Source organism: Microtus oregoni, unplaced genomic scaffold (assembly GCF_018167655.1).
Source record: "Microtus oregoni isolate MIOR12 unplaced genomic scaffold, Mior012 000026F_ref0000081, whole genome shotgun sequence".
Classification (NCBI taxonomy): Eukaryota; Metazoa; Chordata; class Mammalia; order Rodentia; family Cricetidae; genus Microtus; species Microtus oregoni.
In genome coordinates, this window is record NW_024543085.1 from 11,607,616 (window position 1) to 11,631,082 (window position 23,467).

The 23,467-nt window shown below is 34.7% G+C and overlaps 1 protein-coding gene across 1 annotated transcript in view; it reads left to right on the plus strand.

The window, feature by feature from the left end:
- Foxp2 (forkhead box P2) overlaps positions 1-23,467 on the plus strand; it is a 494,130-nt gene that overhangs the window by 206,686 nt on the left and 263,977 nt on the right. The gene's annotated exons all lie outside the window — the stretch shown is intronic.

Here is a 23,467-nt window from a genome sequence, read left to right on the forward strand (position 1 = left end):
CAACGAAATTGCTAATATCAGAGATAACTTGTAAGTTATCTTTGTAAAGTGTTACTCCAGCTTTGTCTCCACTTTCCCTGTTCTATTCCACTCTTTTGTGTTCTGTTATTTTCAAGAGTTGCTTCAATCCCTGCATTTCATCACCAGAACATTGGATGCCACCACCTATCTCCTTGCCACTGCCCTGGTCATATGAGTAAAAGTTTCACTAACAAAGGCAAAGAAACTAATGTTTAAACCTAGTTAGTGGAGGAGAACTGAGCTGTTCCACCCCAGCTGTTTGGCTTACTTCTGTCTGCTCTGGGGTTCATTGATGGGATAAAATGGTAATAATAGGAAGGACAGAAAAAAGAAGGAAGGTAATAAAATGTGTGGGATGAAAAGACGCAAAGGCGAAGAAAGCAATGGGAAATAAAATAAATAGATACAGAAAGTGATGAAAAATATGAGTCAGAGTTCAAACCACAGTATTAAATGCTTTACCTACCTGGCGATGGCCATTGAGATGGCTCAGTGACTGGGTAAAGGCATAGACTCCCAAGTATGACAACCTGGATAGATTTCAGAGCCTACATTCTGGGAGGGAAGAATTAGCTCCTGCAAAGTTATACACACATACACAAACATACACACTCTTACAGACACATACAAACACACACATACATATACACGGACACATACACACAAATACACAGACATACACACGCACACACATACATACACACACACACCAAGTAAATAAAGGTAAAACATTACAAATTTCATATTTTAGGCTGTTTTATATTGGTTAGTTAAATATAAAATAAATGTTTTATATCATGCCATATTGTAAAATTATCTCTCAGATAAAAAGATGATCTTGAGGGGCTGGAATTATAGCTCAGACCTTAAGAGCACTTCCTGCTCTTCCAGAAGTCCTGAGTTCAATTACTGCAACCACATGCTGGCAACCAATCCTAATGAGATCTGGTGCCCTCATCTGGCCTGCAGGCGTACATGCAAACAGAACACTGCATAGTTTTTCAAGACAGGATTCCTCTGTGGCTTTGGAGCCTGTCCTGGAACTAGCTCTTGTAGACTAAGCTGGCCTCAAACTCACAGAATTCTGCCTGCCTCTGCCTCCCAAGTGCTGGGATTAAAGGTATGTACCACCACTGTCCTGCTAAAATAAATAAATCTTAAAAGAAAAAAAGTATCCAAGACAAAAAGATGTTCTTGATTAAACAGTAACATAATTTGCCATAAATGTACTTCACCAAGAAACCCGCATGACTATTACTTTATTTAAGTACTTGCTCATTGTCATCTGTACTATTGCCTGGCTCTTTAAAAACACAATGAGCTGTTTCTCATTCCTTCTATCCAGCTTACTCCATTGCAACTACCGACTCCTCAATGATTCTTTATCATGTATTTACATATGTTATTTGTTTTCTGCCTGGTCCCTAGAATGTAAAACATATTTGATCATGGATTTTTCAAGTTAATATTCATTCATCTACTTCAGTAGACTATAAACTAAGTCAGGAAAACTCATCTTTTGCATTGATACACTCAATGTGTTAGAACGTTACCTGCTATGAGTCTGATGAAATAGTTCTTTATCCAAATCAGTGTCTGGGATCCAATGAATAGCATGATATAAAGTAACTCTGAGACATGGATACATGCATGACCTACTGTCATAGATAGTTTCAACCGTTTGATTTTTGGTTCTGGCTTTGTGATTCCCTTTGAATATCTTCATCATGATGACAGAAGTTGGTATTAGTGAAATCTACTTTTAAAAAAAAACTGATTGTTGTGAACCATCAAATCACAAAGATATTTACATCAGCACAGAAATCCAAGGCACGGAGAAAACTCGTAGTTTCCCTATTAGATGCCTACAATATATTTTGGATGACAGCATTTATACAAGTCTTCATTGTCGCATTCCTATATTGTTTTAGTGTGATGTGCACTCTTACAGTAAGTCAGTGTTCCAAATGTAATCTAGGGTTTAGTGCCAGGTGGCATGCCTGAGACACATAAAGTTTTTATGGATAACAGATGTAGAGAAATGTAAGACTGCCTTGGATTTTCTGTAGATAATAGTTTCTTAAAAGAAATAATGAGTAGTTATTCTGTTAGGCAGTGTCAAGGTAATGAAATTCTTCCCTATGTATGGCTTTTAAATCCCTGTTGGACCCATGTGAACTGTATATTTTTAATGGGATTAAAATAAAAATAAAATAATCTACTATAGAATTGATTTTATGTTAAAGCATCCAAAATTTGCATAATCTAGTGAGCATTCCTGCTTATTAAAATATTCAACTGGACATTCTTTTAAGCACAGGTTTCCCAGTTTTCTATAAATATCTGTATGTTTATAAGACTGCTACATTTTAAAATCTTATGCAAAAGGAAAATGGAAATGTAAATGTTTGAATTTGCTTTATATTGGAAAGAATATTGTTGTGATGAAAAATGTAAAGTATTGATTTAATTATTTTTTTCTTTTCCAAAAATTCTAAAAGCACATATTTTTCCAGCTATTGTCATTGGTGGGAAAAGCTGTACAACTGTGGTCTTCCAAATGTATCATTAAAAATTAATAATAGCAAGTTGGATGTGTCTGAAATGAGAAATCATTTTATCTTATTAAATAGGCAGGTGTCCTATGTGGCATTAGCAAAACAACATTGTGATATTCATAGTTTCATCGTATGGTGGCTGATCTTGTAATGTTCTATTTTGTCTGCAGTTATTTACTCTCAGTTTGTATACATTCTGTGATGATCTCATCTACAAATGCTCACCCCTCCCCCAGCTTCTTTTAAGGTAGTGGACAACAGTATGTGTCAATGGGGGCTGCCTCTGTGATGGTATGCCTTCATACTCTTTCTGTCTTCCACTGGCAATAATTCTTGATTTCTGTTCATGTTCTGAATTCTCCAGTGTTCCTAGACTAACTGTTGAAATATATACTGCATGTGCTCGCATGGTGCTGCCTGCAGTTCATTAATAACTGATTCTGTGTAGGGCTTGGGGAGGGAAATATTTTTCATATGACACTACCCGAAATGATTACAGTACACCAGCTGTAGAAACCACAAGCCATCAGATTTAGTGGGTTCGAGGGTGTGAAAAGTTCAATTGCTTAAAGTGAAGCTTATATCTGTATTTACACCATCTGGAAGTAGGACTACTGTAGACATAAGGCAAATGCCAAAAATATGTACTTATCAGTTGCTGTGTTTTAATAAGAGATGAATAATATACTTAATAAGAAGTTTCCTGTACTGCATTTGACCTAAAATAATCACGTGCCTTTAAAAAAAATCTGGCTATATAATTAAAGTATGATAGTTATCACAAACTTACTTAGAATCATTTTTTTTTCACAGAATAATCACCCATAGGTTATAATTTCAATGATTTTTCTGTTAACTTTGGTTAGGTTTCATCATGCTTCTATTATGAATTTTTAAGCAGTTATGATACAGGTGACTATACTTTTAAAAAATTTAGTTTAAGATAATCAGTTTGACCCAGAACAACTTTACGATGACAAATGAACCTGTCTTGTAACAAAAGATAAACCTGATCTTTAAATAGCTGTCCTAAACCCAAAAGTAAGTTTGATTTTGTTTTGGTAAGAACTATTTGAATCATACAATAATATTTTACATACATTGTTTATATGAAAGGACATCTTTATGGCAACTGTTGTATAAAGAGCTTAGGTATGGATAATATTTACAAAATGGAAATAATTATAAAACTTCCTAGAAATAACAAGATATGGGTATATGTATATATCTGTATATATTATGTATATGATATGGTTCAATGAATATATATGCAGTATATACAAGCACACATTTAGACATAAATTCAACATATGCATGTATATGTGAATGAGATGAAAATAAAAAGCACATTCAGATACACTTTTGTCTTTTATACTTTCCTCAGTATGTTTGATGTGATCATTGAGGACTTTTATAAATTGTATAATTCTATTAGTTTTTGTGATGTAACTGTGCGTATATATATGCACATATATATGACTTCATATATATATATATATATATATATATATATGGATAATTCCTCAGAAGAAACATACATTTATTTATGAACTTGAGATACAAGTCAAAATTATTTGAAGTGATTGGCAATTGAATTTAATAGTAAAGATATTTTAGTAACAGAATTAAAGCCTGTCCTTCCATAGTAGGCATGTATAGTTAGCAGTAGTAAAATCAAAAACAAAGATATGACACTATTATGAGAGATGGATTAGTATGATACTCTTTTTGATAACAGTGAGGCTGATTGAATAATAAATCTAAGGGCACAAGCCAGTGAATGGTACCCAAATATCTTTCCATGAGATTGAAAATGAAATCTTAGTTTTATCATTTATTAGTCTTACAGTTTGTTGGTATGAGTATAGGAACATTTATACTGTAAAGTCAGGTTTGATTGTGTTTCAGCATGTGCAATAGAATTTTACTTAAGAGATTTTTGAATAATTCACTAAATGTGCTATAACAAGAGCTGTTGATTTATTGCCTTAGACTTTATCCCATGTATTAGAGACCATGCTTCATAGTCAATTAAATATGAAAATGCATATTTATGGAGAATCAAACTCATATGAATAACATTTCTTAATTAAGCAAATTAGTATCTAAGATCCTAGGTTAATCTGACTTGTTATACTGATAGTGTATCTAAATCATAAATAATTGCATAATTGTGAATTAGACATCAATATGAGTTATTGCAAAAGGTGACCATAGTTGGATTCTGAGCTATCTCTTGAGAAAATGCTATAAAACAGAATCCTCTTCTTACACAAATTAAAAGGGATTTTAAACTAGCATTAAAGTTCTAGGTAGAATTCATTACATATCCAGAACACGTGTATTAAATGTCTTTCCCTCGTTGTTTTGAAAATGCTTAAAATTAGTGTCACAAACAGACATATCAAATAACAAGTGGTATAAACTAACAAACATGCACTTATCAAAACATTGATCAAGATGTCCCGGTGTAGCAACTGAGTGTATACCTAATATTTTAGCATCAGTCTTAGAAAGATCTCCTATGTGTGCCATGTGTATTAACTAGACACCAGATACTCATCGTTGCCATCTATAAATTACACAAAATTTCAAGTGAGACAAGATTTAAAAGTAATTATCTGCTATATTTTGAGTTTTGGGATACTCATATTGTGCCTGCTTCAGCTTGCTACAAACCATTCTGAGGAAGCATCCATATCTTAGTCCTATGCTGTATGCTACTAGATTAGTTAGCTAGGAGAGCTATGACCCAGAGCCTAGACAAAGTGGTAAAAGCAGTATAAATTATCATCACACAGTTCTAGAGACAATCAGAACTCTAGATTAAGGTGGTGTTTTTCTTTATTTTAAAGGAAGAAAAACAATATATTTAAAAACAGTATAATAATAATATATTTAAAAGGGTAGGTCAAAAAAAAGTATGATTTACCTAAAAATTTCCCCCTATGGCAGAGGCTGATCTTTCATTTCCTGACGCCCAGACCCAAAATAAACATACAGAAACTATACTAATTAAAACACTGCTTGGCCAATCATTTAAGCGCATTTCCAGCTAGCTCTCACATATTGAATTAACCCGTTTCTCTTATTTTATATTTTCCCACAAGACTTGTGGTTTACCGGTCCCGGCGTGCGGGCGTCTTTCTCCTCCAGCAGCTACATGGCTTCTCTGTGACTCTGCCTACCCTCTCCTCCTCTATCTGCTTGGAATTCACACCTTGCTCTATTCAGTGCTGCAGTAGGCTCAAAGCAGCGTCTTTATTAACCAATGATACTCACAGAATATAGAGGGGAATCCCACATCATGCCCTCCCCAATTTTCTGTTCCTTGATAACATTTTTGGGGTGTGCAAAGTTGGTTTATTTGAGCTCTGTGCTTCATTCAGAGACATGTCATAAAACTGACTCACATCTCTAACAAGCCATTCTTGACCTCAGAAGTTTCATAACCCCTGGAAAGCTTATTTGGGGCAGGGATTCTGATAAATGCCTCCTGCACTCCCAACAAGCAGAACAGAGTCTGTGAAACCCTGCAGATACGCAGTACTCTGATTCCATAGAAAATAAGTGAATGTATGTTTACTGCTTCTATTTTTACATTTGGTGTAGAAATCACCATGAGAGCAAATTCTAGCCCTGGAGAAATGAAAGTAAGGTTAGATGGACTCTTTAGGGAAACTTTTCCCCACTCTAAATGAAAAGCGACAGATCAGATGTCTCTAACTCTATTTCTCCTCCAACTTTCCTTCAGACCAAGCCAATACACAAGAGAAAAGAAGGACTCTGTTTTTCCTAAGTCATCTTTAGAATGTAAGTTAAACAATGAATAATAAAGTCAATACACTCTCGTATCTTTACATCTACTGATTTTTAATAGTTATTACTTCCTGAAATCCAGAATATTAGATTTTTGATGCTACAAATTAAATATACAATAAATAATGCAATTTTAATGCACTAAGTTGCAATTATCAGCAAAATGAAAATATGATTACATATCTAAATATTAATATAAAGTATAATATTTTATTATAATGAAGTATAAAATTAAATCTTAAGGTTAAAAACTAAGTTTTAAGAATTATAGTCATGCTTAATTATTGAAGCTAATAAAGGAAAACATGATAACACGTAGGCTAACTGTGCAAACCGATCCAATACCATTTTAGTTTATGTAGAGAAGTGTGATTGTGATAAGTAGAGGACTCTACATACTTTATGATCTTAAACAGTGTAGTTATAATTAAGCTTCATGAGGATGTGTTATAATTGTTTAATAAATCTAGGCCCATTCAGGCAAGGCCACATGGAGAGCCAACTCAGACACACCTGCCCTGTTGTGTGTCTCCTCTTTTCCTCCATCCTTGCTTTTACTGTAATTATTCTCACCCAAAGAGAAACAATAAGGATATACAAATCAATTCTAGAAACAATACTCAAATGATTATTTAACTAAACAACAATAATATTTCTTGTTATATGTCAATAAAAACTTGAAATCACAACTTGATTAGCACAACTAAGATTTTGTTTCTGGACAATGTAAAAATGGTACATAAAAATAATACAAGAAATACCTCAGTGTGCTAAATGCTCCTGAGCCAATATAAAGGAATGATTAAAAGTGTAAAAAGAATGAGAATATCAAAATAAAGTTGACATATTGATAAGATTTGAAAGGGCCATGGAAGAAAATTCTTGGTATAAACACTTTGTATTTTAGGAAAAAAGAATTCAAAGACAGTTTCTTCTGCCATACAAGTACTTCCCTACCTTGGAATAGTCACAATTCAAAGGTCATTCTCCAGGGTTGTGGGGAGATTTAGAAGAAACAAGAACACAAGCATATGCATAAAAATTTAACAACAAATTTTGTTGTAAATAGTGTTTATTCAAAATTTAGCAAGGGAACAAGCTAAACATACTAAAAATAGTTTTAAAAGATTGATACAATGAGACTCTGATGACCAGGAAGCCAGCATGAGGCTGAATAAGAGAAAAAGAAGGGGGGAAAGTAATAGATACAGATATGGGGGAGGACAGCAGAGGTGGGCAGGATAAGAATTTTATGTTTACTATTCTGTCCAGAAAAGTAGCATAGGATTGAATAAGGGATTGAGAAGGGGAGGTGGGAGAGAGGAAGAGAAGGAAAAAGGAGGACATAAGACTAAAGAGCAGAGAGACAGGAGAGAGGCAGAGAGAGGAGAGAGAAAAGTATACTTAGTACAATGACCAGGGAGCTAGAAAGAGATGGGTAGACTAGGACACATTACTAGATAGGTAGACTAGAAAGGAGAAGAAAATATGGTGGGGAGAGAGACAGAGATAGAACATAAAGAGGAAGAAGGGAGAGCCAAGAGAAGTGAAAGGGGGGAGATTCTATAAGGGAAGGGAAGACAAGAGAAAGAAAACTGTAAAGGGTGATCACTAAATTTTTGTTAATAATTAGAAATAGGTAAGGGATTATAAATATAAAAACTTACATGTCTTCAAAATGGAAGAGAAAATAGAAGCAGTTCTTTCTAGCTGTGTTCAAATCAAGAACACACAGAAGCTTGATTCATTAGGGCAAGTGATATGAAGTTCAAATGCATGGCAACAATGCCAAAAGAAATCTTTCCTTTGCTTCTCAGTCAAGGTCAGTGAGCTACAGCTGGTAGGAAGAATGTGTTCCCCAGGAATTCTAAGCTAAGCGAGCAATGTGAGGGAACATTTCCCTACTTCAATATCTAGCTCCCACAGAATGTAACACTGAACTTATGATTATTCCAGAACAAAAGGAAGAGTGTAGACATTGAAGAAAAGCCAGAGGGACATATTTTCAAAAGCTGGATACTTACAAGATCTCCAAGGTCTCATGATCCTGATGATTAAATTGGTTTGTGAGCTCTTGGAAGAGATTTCTAGGAACCATTTTTTTTTAAACTAAGCAAATGCTATAAAAAGTCAACCTTATTTTATGTTTTAGTAGAATACTCAGGGAAAGCAGCACATGCTTAATCACAACCATTGGAAGCCTTTTTAAAAAAATTACATGAAAGCATTTGTATGAACCAGTTAGAAGAAAAGAAACTGTAGTCCTAATGGAACATAACTGCTGACATGCAGAGACTCCAACAACCTGTTAGTGGTTGATGCCAACTAGAATGGAGGTCTATAGCGGCCATGGGAAAAATCCCGAGTTTAATATATAATAACAAAACCTGGCTATCAAATTTCAGGATGATACAAAAGTGAGAGGAATTCTTCATACAATTTTTATTCAAGTAGCTATCAATGAGATGGTAGGATCAAACAAACTGAAACAATATGGAATGATCTCATTTGACTTCTATTCAGTGTTTGTATTAGGCTACGACTATTAAATAATACAGCAGGGGCTATATTGCTAAAAGGCAGAAATAAGACGTTTAATTTTGTTAGAATTTTGGGGGAGAAGACATTGTAGCAAATAATTACAATCATGCCATAAATACTATCATGCTATAAACCCATTCAATGTTTTGAGAAGTTTAGCACTGATTTTCTAATATATACAGAAAGTAAATAGATGTTGCCGTGCCAGGTTCTAATCACACCTTTGAAAAGAATGTGATTACGGATGAAAAACACAAAATGTCCAAAAAGACAATGAGCAAAATTAGAGACCCACTGAATAAGGTTCCTCTGGTCCCTGAGGTAACGAATCCACATGCTGAACTGCATTGTGGATATATTTGTTTCATTTTATAAAACATTTCTTAATCTAAATTGGTCTTTCACAGATACACACTAGCATGATGTCCTTTGTTCTTCTTTCTTCTTCATCTCCCTTGTATTGTTGTGTGTGGATATTTCATAAGCAGACTTTAAACTGATACTAATGGATCAAACTTATGATGGCAAAGACAGTAGCATAGTATTGCCGTAATTCAAATATTTTAGAGGTTCATGGAATAGAAGCTCTACATACTTAAGAGGAATTTCCATTTAAATTTGATATTTTTGTAAATATAGTCATTTCTTTGTCTTCATAGTGATGATGGGCATATGTGCAGGTATTGACTTTTAACCAACTGAGTTTCACTCTTATTTAAAATGTGTGAATTAACCATTACTGTTTAATATTTTGAAAACATATTTCTCATACAGTTTTATAGTACTTTCATTGTAACAATGGTAGTGTTGAATTTCTCAAAATTTGTTTCTCATAAAACTTAGCATGTATATCAAAGTTTGATGCAAGCAATTCTACCCTGGCAACGTGTGCATTCATTTTCATCAGTGGCTAGTTAGCTCACAGTGCTAGCCATATTGCAGATGAAGGAGAGGTCATGGCTTTCAGCCCAATGCAAGCCAGCGAGTTTCTCCTTGTTATGTGGCACACGATACACCCCTCACCCCAGCCAGCTGGCTGGCAAATGTGTGCAGTTGGTGACAAGAGAACTGGGGGTGACTGTGTAGATGGATTGGTGCAAATTCATCACCATAGCTAGGAAAATAACCCTGAGCAAATGCTTTCCTAATGGACAACACATGCTTGTTTATATTCAATTGAAATGTAGATGTATAGTTTGCCATTTATCTTACTTATAGCAAATCCCAACTTTATATCATAGATTAAATACCTTCTCTCTGTCAAAATTTGTTAGCTTAAATTTTTAGAATTGTATTTGACAAATGTTTCGCATTTTCTTCTCGTGCAATGTAATTCCTTTAAGTTTAAATTTTCATAGCTTTTTAGAGCATTTGGTTTTTGAGAAAAGAGACGGGCAAAAAAAATCACATGAGCAGAGATGATTTTGATTAGAATAAATCAGCCTATGCTGAATATTAATCATGAAAAATGTTAAATCAAGCATATAATCTTTGACCAGTGCCATTCAGACATCTCTTCTCTGCATTTATTAGTATGATTTGGGCAAAAGAGTAAATTTAGTATTGTCTTGATATTTGGAAGTCTGTGTGCCTTAACCAACACAAATTAAATTACGCTATTCACCACTCTCAAAAAGGGTGCTTAATAATGTTGAGTAAGCTTTCCAAATCAGTTTACTTCAGCACATGCTAATGAGTCCCATCTAATCATGCTGTATCATGTAATTAATAAGAACATAGGTGGGATTCACTTTTAATTTTTCCCCATTCTGTGAACTATAATAATAACTATCATTACTGATATTTAAAATTATAACTTAACAAACCAAGTCCAAACTTTTGTGCTAAATACAATACCAATTGTATTTGGTCACTTCAGATATTTCATACAAAGTAACCTTAGCATAATATATACATTCTGATTTTTATAATGGTGAGTTTAATTTAATACAGGAGCCACCAACTTTGTTTGCTGGCCTAATCAATAAACACATTTGAAAATTTTAGTTTTAGAACAACCAGGTTATGGAATACACACAGCGAATTGCTAGTGAACTCAAATTTCGCCTTTAATACCAACTATAAAATATAAATGCTGCAACCCAGGAACCACCATTGGTAAGGAAGTCTGAGAGCCAAGGAATATATAATTATCTGGGCTTTTCAGAAATTAAAGCTGTGCAGTTTTCACTGTATAATTTTTTATATTGAAATGACTTCTGTGTTTAGAGAAGATTAATCTCCTTGGATCTCTAAAAGACCATTTTCAGGCCACTAGGGTCCAACAATGGCCCTTTACTGAGATCTTTCAAGTTGTTTCAATCAAATTTTTACAATAAGCTATAGCACAGTACAATTGATAACAACCATAATGTCAATTTCATTTTTTAAAGGTAGTTCCATAATTTCTCTGTAGAAAGAGCCTAGTATGTCTCGCATCTGAATACAAAAAGAGGAAAAAAATCAACTCTATTTTGTGATATATGGTTATTTGACATACCCTACAAATTAGAGCGCAATACTGATTTCCAGGGCAATTTATGTTCATGCTACTAATCATTTTTCCTGGAATTCCTATTTTTATGGGTTTTGGGGTTTTTACAGCCTTATGAATTTTTTTTTTCTGTTAGAATGCAGACCCGGTGACAATACGATCATTTAAAAATCAAATACCTTTAACCAATTTAAATGAATGGGGTAACTACATGCTGGAAAGCCAGTACAAACTGCCCTAGGAAGTAGTTGAACTCCTGAACACAGAGGGCATGCCAGGTGTCTTTTTCAACCCTCGAGGTGTTTATGCCCTGTTAGAAGTCTGTGGAGATTTGGTCTCTAGCCATAGCCTGTGACTAAATGACTGTGATCGAAGCTACTAAGCAGTAATAAGCTTGGTAATAGCCATTTGAGGATGATTTTGAAATCTTCATGGCTAATCTCATTAGAATACCTATGGGTACAAATGTTATTTTCCCCCTGTGTGTTCTAAACATAGAGTAAATGATGGATCATCATTAGTGTACTGAAAGGTACATTTGCCATTGTTTTTAGTTTAAATGCATAGTTAATTTAAATCTAACATTTGTGTTTTTTCTTTTTGATGTATTCTTCCTTTCCATCCCCCAATTCACCTTCATGACACACACACACACACACACACACACACACACACACACACACGATATATATCTATGGAGAGAGAGAGAGAGAGAGAGAGAGAGAGAGAGAGAGAGAGAGAGAGAAAAGAGTACATTAGAAGGGTGGGAGAAGATGGGAAGAAGTGAGTGAGAAAGAAAAGGAGGGAGGGAGGGAGAGCAGGGGGTTCCAGAAACTCCACCAGTTTTAAACAAATCAACAAAGCAAAATACTCCCATTTTTCCAAACCCTGGAAGCACACACTGCTGTTTGTTTACAGAAGTAATGGGACCGGCCCTGTGAAATTTCCCAGCAGCCATGGTGCTACATTTCCAGCTGATAGACTTTTAAGTTGTCACATCCTTATTTTCTTTTTCTGGCAACAATTATTGCGTCATGAAATGAAGATGATTGTAATTTTGTTTTGTCTCGGATGCCATTTATAAGATCCGTTATACATATTATTACCTCTCATTCTTATTAAGTTATTTTTTTAGTAAAATTAGAGTTTAGTTGATTCAGGGGAATTATACTACTGCCTCTAAAGCATTATTAGCCTTCTCTTAAGATTGGATATTAAGGAATTTAAATGACCAAGTCCTTTATTAGAATAGAGAAACAAATTCACTTTAGGTATTTTGATTTTTTTCCCTTTTCCCCAACATGTGTAGTATGATTGTTTGTGCAGATGATAATTTACTGTGTGTTTATGTGCCTCTACCATCACACCTAAAGACAATGCGATTTAAAAGCATGCATCAGTTTAGATTGTGTGCTTTTGTGAGTCAGACCAAACCCAGGAATGTATGGAGTAGGCTAGCTTTCCAACTCCAATTTAGGAAATGAGTGAGATCAAGACAAACCTGATGGTTCCAGGCTTTTTATACATCTGTTTGAGTTCAGTTGTTTTTGAACAGTGTGCACTATGTGAAAATGCTCTCATGACCGAACATAATCCTTAGAATACAGGTTGAGACTTTCTAATATCCTAACCTTTCTCTACATCTTGGCATGTGCCTCCTCACCTCTGATACCCTTGCTCCCAAGAGCTTACCAGGCTCTGTCAGTATAAATAGGTTGCTAAATGCTCCAGTTGGACCAATAGACTTGTCAACTACAAAGCAAAGCAGAGGGAACTTACAACTAGACCATAAAAGAGCATGCAGCATTGTTTCTGCTCTACCTCACGCCTCCACGTTGTTAGAGTCATTCTCCTAAGTCCAAATGACTCCATCTTCAAATGCTTTGATGCTCACTGATTGGTACTCACTCTAGTAATGATTTAATTCCTTTGCTCTTAGGGTAGTTTTTTTCCCCTAAAATTGTAGAACATCACCTCATTCTCATGAAGACAAAAAACAGGTAGTACAGTTGCCTAGAATGTGTAAGTACATGGTAGGAAATGATAGCTTTTTAATCTAGCTTTCTAGACTGAAAATTTTCTCGTTCTCTCAAAAAACTAAGTGCTCAATGTAAATTAGTGACATAGACACATTTATTTGGGCCCAAGGCAAGTCTACTCCAGTTTCTCTAATAGTTGAAACATCTGTCTCACTTTAAAAGCTAAAAGGCATGCTAATTATTTTCTTTAATTTTTAATTATTATTTTTGTTGCAATGATACCCTCACAAGTCTGACGTGACTTATGAAACCTATTTTGTTTACAATATAAATTCCTAATTGAACTAAATTATACACATTGGTTGGTCCTCTATGGCATATAAAATTGAAAACAAAATTGGATATTTCACAACAAACACTGAGAATATTAACTGACAAGATTAATTTAAAGTCTCCTAACTGAAGGCCAGGGATGTTGCTCATTAACAGAGCATATGCTTAGTGTGAACAAGGTTCTGGGTTCAATTCTCAGCATTTCCTAAAAAGATATAGAAAAGCATCCCCTCTGGTGGCTAGGGCACAACTTGGTCATTCATTTGCTGTAAATGAATAGGAGGACCTAAAATGTTATAACCAACATCTACATGCAAGTATATTGTATGGGAAAGCCAGATTGGATGGAGACAAAATGCCCAGAAGTAAGCTGTCTACCAGAACAAGTCAATGTTGGCTTCAAACAAATAACATCTTGCCTTAATATATAAGAGAGAACAATTGAGAAAACCTAGGGTCAGCCTCTGGACCCTGCACACGTGTGCATGCATAAGCATGCATGTAACTGCCACACATACATAGATACAGAAATTCCTGAATATATATATGTGAATATATATATATATACAGAAATTCCTGAACATATATATATCATACACACATATACATGTATATGTGTGTATGTGTATATGTATACACACATACACATATATCAGAACAAGATATTCACACTTAAAACGTATTACCTTAAATACTGCCATTGGGAGTTAGGTAATTTTAGACATCTTCTGATCACTGAGAATGTTCTAACCTTGCAAAAGAGCAAATGTGATGGCCCATTTGGACCCATGATTTCAACTTATAATTTCAACTCCCCTGAAGAAGGAAAAGGCAGGAATAGTTCTAAAATCAACATTTTAAAGGATATCTCTTTTCTGCTACAAAGAGAAGTTTCCCTGATGAGTTTTTGAGAAATACACTAATCTATGCGTATAGTGCTCATTCAATAGGAGTCATTCAATATATGTCCTCTGGACAGAAAAATAGTATTTGGCTCCCTCTTTGTGCCTATGGCTTATCTGGTAACAGCTTCTTGGTACTTGATAATTCCTGATAATGAGTCTAGGTGTGGATTTCACCTTGAGGTGTGTGCCTTAGATGTAATAGAAAGTGCTTGGTTTCTGCCGTGACTGTCTGCCACTCTGGTACCAGTGTGTGGATGTGCCTGACCAGGCCAATCATTATTTTGGCTTAGAGCATTCCCAGCTGGGAAAATTGATGATTGGTTTTTTTTTTTTTTTTCCAATAGAAGCACACATAAAACCTTCCAGCACTAAGAAAGCTAGACGGTAAGGAGGAAACTTCCAAGTCAGTCAATAGCAGCTTCATTTCTCCATGTTCTCTAATGCAAATATGTAGTGTTTTCAGCAATAGGGTCTTACTGTCAAGTTCTGGAGAGCAGCCAAGAGCAATGGTAATATCATGCAATGTTTGCTACAATTTTTGCAATATTTGAGGTCTACAAGACCTCAGTGACCAACAACTTGAAAGAGATTGGCCATTCCTGGTACTGGGCTTTTTATTTCTTAGCCTGTGTTATCTTATCTAGTAGGGGTATTTTTCATCATTATTAGAGTAAATCCTATGTATGTTTGTATATTTATTTTAGGAAGTTTCTTTTTTCTTTCCTTACAATGGTTGTTTGAGACAGAATTTATCTGTGAAGCTTTGGTGCCTCTCCTAGAACTAGCTCTTGTAGACTATGTTGGCCTCAAACTCACGGAGATCCGTCTGACTCTGCCTCTTGAGTGCTGGGATTAAAGGCATCTGCCACTGCCACCCAGCAATTTTTGAAAGTTTCTATAGTAATAAATTTCCTTATGACTTTTTTTCAAAATGTCTTTAGTGTTAATTTTCTTTCCCCACCTTCCCTCCTCTCTACTCTTCCCTGTTGCTTGCCACCTTTAATAACAATTACCTAGGACACTCAGCAGAAGGAAATTTCTCTACTGATGGCTAAGAGGGGAAGTTGACACAAGCTTCATCCCTAACTGAGAAGCTATCTCTAATTGATAACTTCTCCCAGAGAAAGGTAGTTTTCTCCAACAGAAGTCTTAATCTGTACACAAACCATGCGTAAGGTCAGGCCCATGCCCAGCAGTAGATCATCTAACACAAAATTAATTCAATGGAAATTTTGGAGTGTTTCTCCTCATGGTGCCTTATTTTGTGTTTTTATATATTTGTTTTACAGATATTTTCCTTATAAATTATGGTTTCCAGATTATTTATTTATTTTTGGGATGAGTGTGTGTTAGCATCTGTATATGCTATTTCTTTGTTTCTATTTTGTGTTTTATTATTTTGTCTTATTCTTGTTTGTTTGCTTTTATTTTATTATATTTTAAATACCTACTTGTATTCTAATGAGAGAATGAAAGAAAAAAGGATGTATATTTGGGTGAGTGAGAAGAAACTTGGAGAAATTGAGGAAGAAGCAAACATGATCAGAATATAGTGTATGTAAACAAAGCTGTTGTCCAAAAAAATAGCAATAAAATATAAGCTCAACAGAAGAGAAGAGTTCCTATCCTCTGTCATTCTAATAATTAGGAAGGTTGCATTACCATTTTAAGTCCTTATCTATTCTTTTCTAAAGCATCATGCACAACGAGAAATTTTATTGTACCTATTATGCATTCATATTATAATATTCCTAATTGGTTTACTTCTCTAGATAGATATAATTCAAGCATATTTACATTTATAAAAATATACTCAAGGAATTATATTGCCCTTCTCATTTATATCAGAAACTCAAAAGAATGTCTTAAGGGGAAGCTTTCTAGCATCCTATATAAATTTTATAAGTATATTATTTTTAAAAATAGATTTATTGCAATAAAATACCATTTACTATACTGATTTAGTCCAGTTATAGTAAACCTATAATTATCAAACTTTATCAAGTATATATAAAGTACAGAGAAAAACTTTATTGCATTTTGTAAGGTTCCTGGGTTTTGCTTTAGAAACACAATTAAGTTCCCTGCAAGTCTTGACTTTCCCCCTTACTTATTACCTTGTATTCTTCCTAGTATGTGTGCATCCTGACCCTTTAGATGTCTTCTCATTAGGTGTTCTTCCATGGTTCATTAAAGGAGCCTTAGACAGAAGAGATCACACAGAGCACCAAGGATGCAATGTCCAAACCTTCTCTGACAGAGGAGTCCTGCCCCAATGGCTTTAGGGGCATTGGCTTGTCATTCAGTTGGCTTTTGGCCAACAGAGAACAAATTAGTAGAGTGTACCTGTGTTGGCTCTGTTCCTAGCCTCGTTTATATAATTGATGTCTTGTGGCCTCATTATGAATCATTAGCATATCAATGTGATGTCTGAGCCTTGCAAAGTGCTGCTTGTTCTTAAGCATTTGCGATTTGCCATAGCATGTAAGACAAGAGAACCTGTGTATTCTGACTGGATCAGTGGCAACATCACTATGGTGAATCAGAAGTTCAAATTCAGGATCTTTGTCTTTGTGGCTGGGATAAGGGCTCTATCTGCATTTGCATTAGACTATGTTTTTATAAGATATGTTTATTAACAATGATATTTTGAAAATGTAGTCCTTCTAAATATTTTTCAGTTACATCACATTCATTAATTTCATTTTCATTTTTTATGATTAATTTTTTAATTTGTATGAGGAACAGAGAATAATTATGTTATAATTAAAACTTATTTGGGGTGTTTATTTATTTATAAGAAAATTTTTTGCTAGATGACTCAGGATGATCTCAAACTCTTAATCATATTGCCTAACCCTTCCAGGTACTGAAATTTCAAACTTAGGCTATTTTAACTGGCTAGAACATATCCTTTTAAGCCAAAGAAACAACATTTTATAAGTATTTTGATTTTAATGGGTGAAATAATTTAGTGAATTAGGATTGTTCGTTGAAAGGAATATTCAATTATTTTTTTGACAAACTGAAATATTGCTGCTTAGTTAGGGTTTCTGTTGCTGTGCAGAAACACTACGGCCATGGCAACTTTTAAAGGAAAACATATAATGGAGGCCTACTTAAATCTCAGAAGTTTAGTCTGTTTTCATTCATCATGGTGTGATGTGGGATTCCCCTCTGTAAGCTATATGCTATGAATATGTTTTATTATGATTGGCTAATAAAGAAGCTGCTTTCAGCCAATGGCTTAACAGAATATAGCCAGGCTGGAAAAAAAAAATATATATATATATGTGTGTGTGTGTGTGTGTGTGTGTGTGTGTGTGTGTATATATATATATATATATATATATATATATATAGAGAGAGAGAGAGAGAGAGAGAGAGAGAGAGAGAGAGAGAAAGCAGAGTTTGGGAGACGCCATGTAGCTGCTGGAGAAGAAAGACTGGAGCCGCCCTCTGGAACCTTGGCAGTAATCCACAAGCCTATGGTGAAATACAAAATAATAGAAATAGGTTAAGTTAAGATGTAAGAGCTAGGTAGAAATATGCTAGAGTCATTGGTCAAGAAGTGTGGTAATGAATAGAGTTTCTGTGTAGTTATTTCGGGTCTGGGAAGCCGGGAATGAACGAGCAGCCTCCGATGACAGTGGTGGGGTATGGAAATGGAAGTCCGTGACCCCAGTGCTCATCCAGCTTGGACTATTGAGGAGTTTCGGCAGAGACAGAGATTCAATGAAATGTATAAAATATGTGAAAAATGGAAGGAAGGCATTCTTGTCAGATGCAAGAAAATGCAAAGTATTTTAAGGTGTGAATACAGAAAAGTTATCTTTATGCTCTAGTGGGTTCTTGATCGAGTTAACATTTACCAACGAATATGGAGAAAACTGTAAAAGTACTGTCTTAACCTGTTCAAGCAGTGTGGACTTACTATTAACAAACATAAAAAAATCCTTATCTTACAATATAGAATATTGCATTGGTTATTTGTGACAAAATCTGAAGGCTGAATCTCTTGGAAGAGGAGGATAAGCTCATCCTGGGAGTTAGTTAGGAAGGGATCCATGGATAACTGAAAGAAGGCAATTACTTAAATTGTGGGCATATAACCATGCTAACTACAGTTGGTTTTAATGCTATCAAATATTCAGTCACATTCTATGCTACCAAAGCCTTCTTCCCCCCATTGTGCTTCTGGGACAAGATTGTATCATTGTCTTGAACTCAGAAGAGGCTATGACACCATGAATGATAGAGTTCTACGATTGGTTGGAGAAGTATCACTACATCTTGGCTAGTGACCACAAACGTTTCTGCAAAATTTCCTTTTCACTTCCCACATTCCCTTTTGTATCAGTATCCTAGCTCTAGATACAATCATTATTTTAAGAAACAATTTCAATTTACCTTCAAATTGCTTAGTTTTCTCATTTTTTTTTCCTTTGGATGAATTATAAAGTTTCTACCTAGTTCTGTCATTTATAACCCAATCCTTCTTCCATGGATCAACCACAAAGACTTCAAAATCAGATTGTGACACTCACCTGCAGTCTTGCCTTGGCTGGCATTCTGTCCCTTTTCTCACACTGCCTGAGTAGTGCTGACAACTTATACTTCTCAGATTGCCTCAGAGCTTCCTTCTCATATAACCTTCTCATAAGCATTCATATATATTCAAGTCCTCTGGAGAAATATTATATTCGTATACATTATCCTACTATGAGAAAAGGTAGAATTAGGCAAGGAGTTATCTGACTCCTCTTCTCCACTACATAGAAAATGTAAACTTCTCTATAGCAGCAGATAAATCTGCTGTATTTGAATTATTTTACCTTAAAGAGCAAATGTATAAATCCATAATAATAGCAAAATCTGTTTATCAAGTTGAAAACTTTGTACAGATAAGAAAATAGCTTCTGACCATGCTAAGTAAAGCATTCCCAAAGACTACCTAAGAGATGACAGCCTCCCTTGGAGATGGCGGCAGTGCTGAGAAAGAACCCAAGATCAAGACCACAGGAGGGACCACTGACTTCATTCTTCCTTCTTTTTGTGCTGATTCTGGCTGTCTTTACCTTTGAAAATAGATGTTGGGTTGACCAAGAAAGATGGTTAAGGAAGACTGTTGCCATTTTTCTGCGGAAAAAGAAAGAAGGAAGATAAGTTAGGTTCTGAAAGTGTTTGGGCATCAAAGGTCTCTGGATAGTTGAGGATAGACATCAGTGTATATTCATAATATAATTGTTCAGCGATACTTAAGGTTTTAAATATTGTTCCTTAACCAACGTATGTACTTACTTATGAAAATTTGAGAAAGTATTTTAAAAAATATACTCAAGAATAATACTGATAAAAGTATTTATGGGAATAACTATATTCCTCTTCATCCAAAAACATTCTTTGATTTCATATTTGAGCATGATTGATATTGAGTGGGTAACTTAATATCATCAAATAATTATTTTCTCATCTGCAATATGTATTATAGAAATATTTAGTTTTATGAGTAATTTAACTTTGAAAATTAAATGCGATAGAAATACAGCTAGGAAAGCATGAATAAGCTAAAACTCTGGTACCTTCTAATATTGCGAATTCTAAGTTTTTATTTATCAAATGATGAATTTAGTCATTCCATTTTATATTATAAAGAATATAAATATATATGCCAACTTTGAAAACTCTCATATTGAAAAACTATTATTTCATGAAAATGTGTTAATCTTCAAAGCTTTCATTAAACAGTTAAAGCATACTCTCTTCTATTGTGAATATTGTCTTCCGTATAGTCAATGATATGACTTCGTCACAGTAGTCAGACACTATGCTCTTTAAATTTATTCTAAATTCCAGTTTCTTTAAAATATCAATGAAATAATATATGTTGAGTCTTGATGAAATATTAGATATTAGATTTAATCTTATGCTTAAAGACTTTTTGCTTATTTATATTGTCTGAAAGAGCTAGAGGCAATATAAATGTATTTCTCACTAAATACTGAACAATACAATTTAGGTTAATGTCTGAGTATCCAAAATATGTTGGCGGACTCAATAAATGTGCAGGAAATTTTAATGGAAAGGATAGGTTTGATGAATACAAGATTTGTGGTATACATAGGAATAGTCACAGTAAAAAAGTTGATAAGTTATTATGAATTTAACTTTATTCATTTGATAATTTGATTTTGAAAAAAAATATTGCATTCAATTGATGGTTGGATTGTAGGACTATTACAAAAAGTTTGCAAACCCCAGGAATGTTTGTCTTGGAGGGTTGACTTCACTTCAACATTGTATTACAACTTAATACTTTCAGTTTAATGCTAAGATTTCAGTCAAGTTGCTTCTGATTTTTTATATTCATGTTTTAAAGAATATGACCTGGCCAGAAAAGGTACAAGATGAGGACAACCGATATATGGTGGGAATTATATCAAGGATTTGATACAAAAGATTTAATATTGACCAAGAAGTTATGCCAATTTCTTTAGACATCTTTAGCTACATAGAGTGATTCCTTGAGGGAGTGAGGCAGTTACCTTTCTTATACTTTGATCAGGTTTCATGGATGTTCATCATTCTCCAATGCTGACCTGGTTTCACAGGTGTCCACCATTCCCCAGTGCTCAATTAGTGCATGAATATCACAGGAGTCTAGATGGAGCTGCACATTTCAGCACTGCCCTACTTGTGCGGGAACAGTTTACAGTGGTTTGTGCCACCTGAGAATTCACTACTTCCCCTAACAAGGAAGTCATCTCACTCTCTTTTCTTGGTTTAATAGTTGTGCATTTTAAAATCGTAAGCCTTCGTAAGAAAAATGGTTATTGAACTGTGAAGTTTTGAGAAATAAATTGAATAACACTGTCGTCCCCTTGACATTATGTTGGAGTTTTTCCATTACATCTTTCTTGCTGTTTAGAAAACTTGGTTCCATTGCTAGTAGACGTTCTGATGGTCACATTTGATAATTTATAGCCTTGTACAAATTCGCTAAGCTAGAAACACTGTGATATTTTACAGGAAAGAGATCTTCATAAAATTCCTTGACTCTTGTGTACAATCATTATTTTTCTCCTGTATAAGCTGTTTAGCCAATATTTAGATTCTGAGCTATTGCATCATAAAAGATATAGAATAATTCATATACTTAATGTATTAAGAAGTACTATCCCTTTCAAAGAGAATCAACATAAATTGTCAGGAATTGTTAAGCTTATATTCTTGAACTACTTAAAGATAAATTCTACTGCACAGCTTCAGCGAAATAGAAATGTAAGGTTAAATCTTAGGACATTGACAGTTCAAGAATACTAGAGATGAAAATCAGCATGTGATAATAATAGAATGCTGTGATGGCTAATTGATTTGTGCTACAAAGGTACTACATTGTTTTTAGCTAATATGATCATTTCCTGAGTGACATAGTAAACATTTTTATGACACAAATAGAATGAACATTAGAGTTTTCTACAAAACTTGATTTCAGTGTATCTTGATGGGATAGAGATATGGTTCTCAAAATTCAGTACAAAAGATTAAGCAAAGTAATACACATACGCACACACACACACACACACACACACACACACACACACACGAGTGCATTTTTCCTTTATCTTTTAATTTTTATGTGTCTGATATTTTACCTGAATGTATATCTGGATACCATGTGGATACAATGCCCAAAGCGTCCAGAAAAAAAAAGTTGGACCCTATCGAACTGAAGTTACAGATTGTTGAGAACCGCCTTGTGGGAGCTAGCAAATGGACCAAGGTCCTCGGGTGGAGTGGCAGTGTTTTAAAGCACTGAACCATCCCTCCAACCCCAAACCTGTTTTCTTAAGATAAAAACATGTCAGAACATTATTGATCATTTCCAGAATGGGTCCAAACAATTTATGTCACAATAAAAATGATATGAGCATAAGGCAACTTTAAAGTGAACTGTAGGCCTTAGGTAAGACTTAAGTCATGACCAACATGCTAATTCAGGGTAAGAAAAATGCAGACAGAATTTGAAGAATGAATGGGATTTCCTTTGGCATAAATATTGTTAAGTCTCTTCAACATAAGCTATATATGAAAAAAATGAGAATATAAAAGTAAAAAAATTCAAGTGGAACTAATTGCTTAAATAGCTCACCACAGCATATTGGAAGAAGGAGACAGAGAGAGGTAGGTGGCAAAGATTGGCCTTCACTGAAGTCCATTATGAGTCTGGGCTTGCCAAGTAGCTCCTCCTTTTTTCATGGAGAAGGTGCTCACAGCATGTAGACCGCCTCAGCAGGTCACTCAAATTTGCCCATGAGAAATTGTGTAAAGTAGCGGTTAACTGCATTTTCATAAAGGCAGGTATTCTGCTCACTTTTTATTGCATAATAAAATGGAAAAGGGTAAGTTACATTCTAGAATCTTTCAAATACATTGTTGAACAGTTTTTGCTGATAAAAAGTTTTTGATTTATTTATTTTATATGCATTGGTGCCTTGCTTGCAAGCATGTCTGTGTGAGGGTGCCAGAGCCACTGGAACTGGAGTTACAGACAGTTGTGAGCAGCTATCTTGGTTCTGGGAATTGCAGCCAGGCCCTCTAAAAGACCAGCCAGTGCTCTTAACAGCCATGCCATCTTTCCAGCCCTTGCGGCTAAATTTTTTTTATTGATATTCTGATAAATATATGCCTCACAATTTAGGTAAACTTTGAGAGACACCTTACTGCACACACTACATCCATAGATCCAGACGTGATGGCCACTTGATTCAAGTAATTAAGTTGATAGATATTTCTGTAACTGAAGATAATCACAGA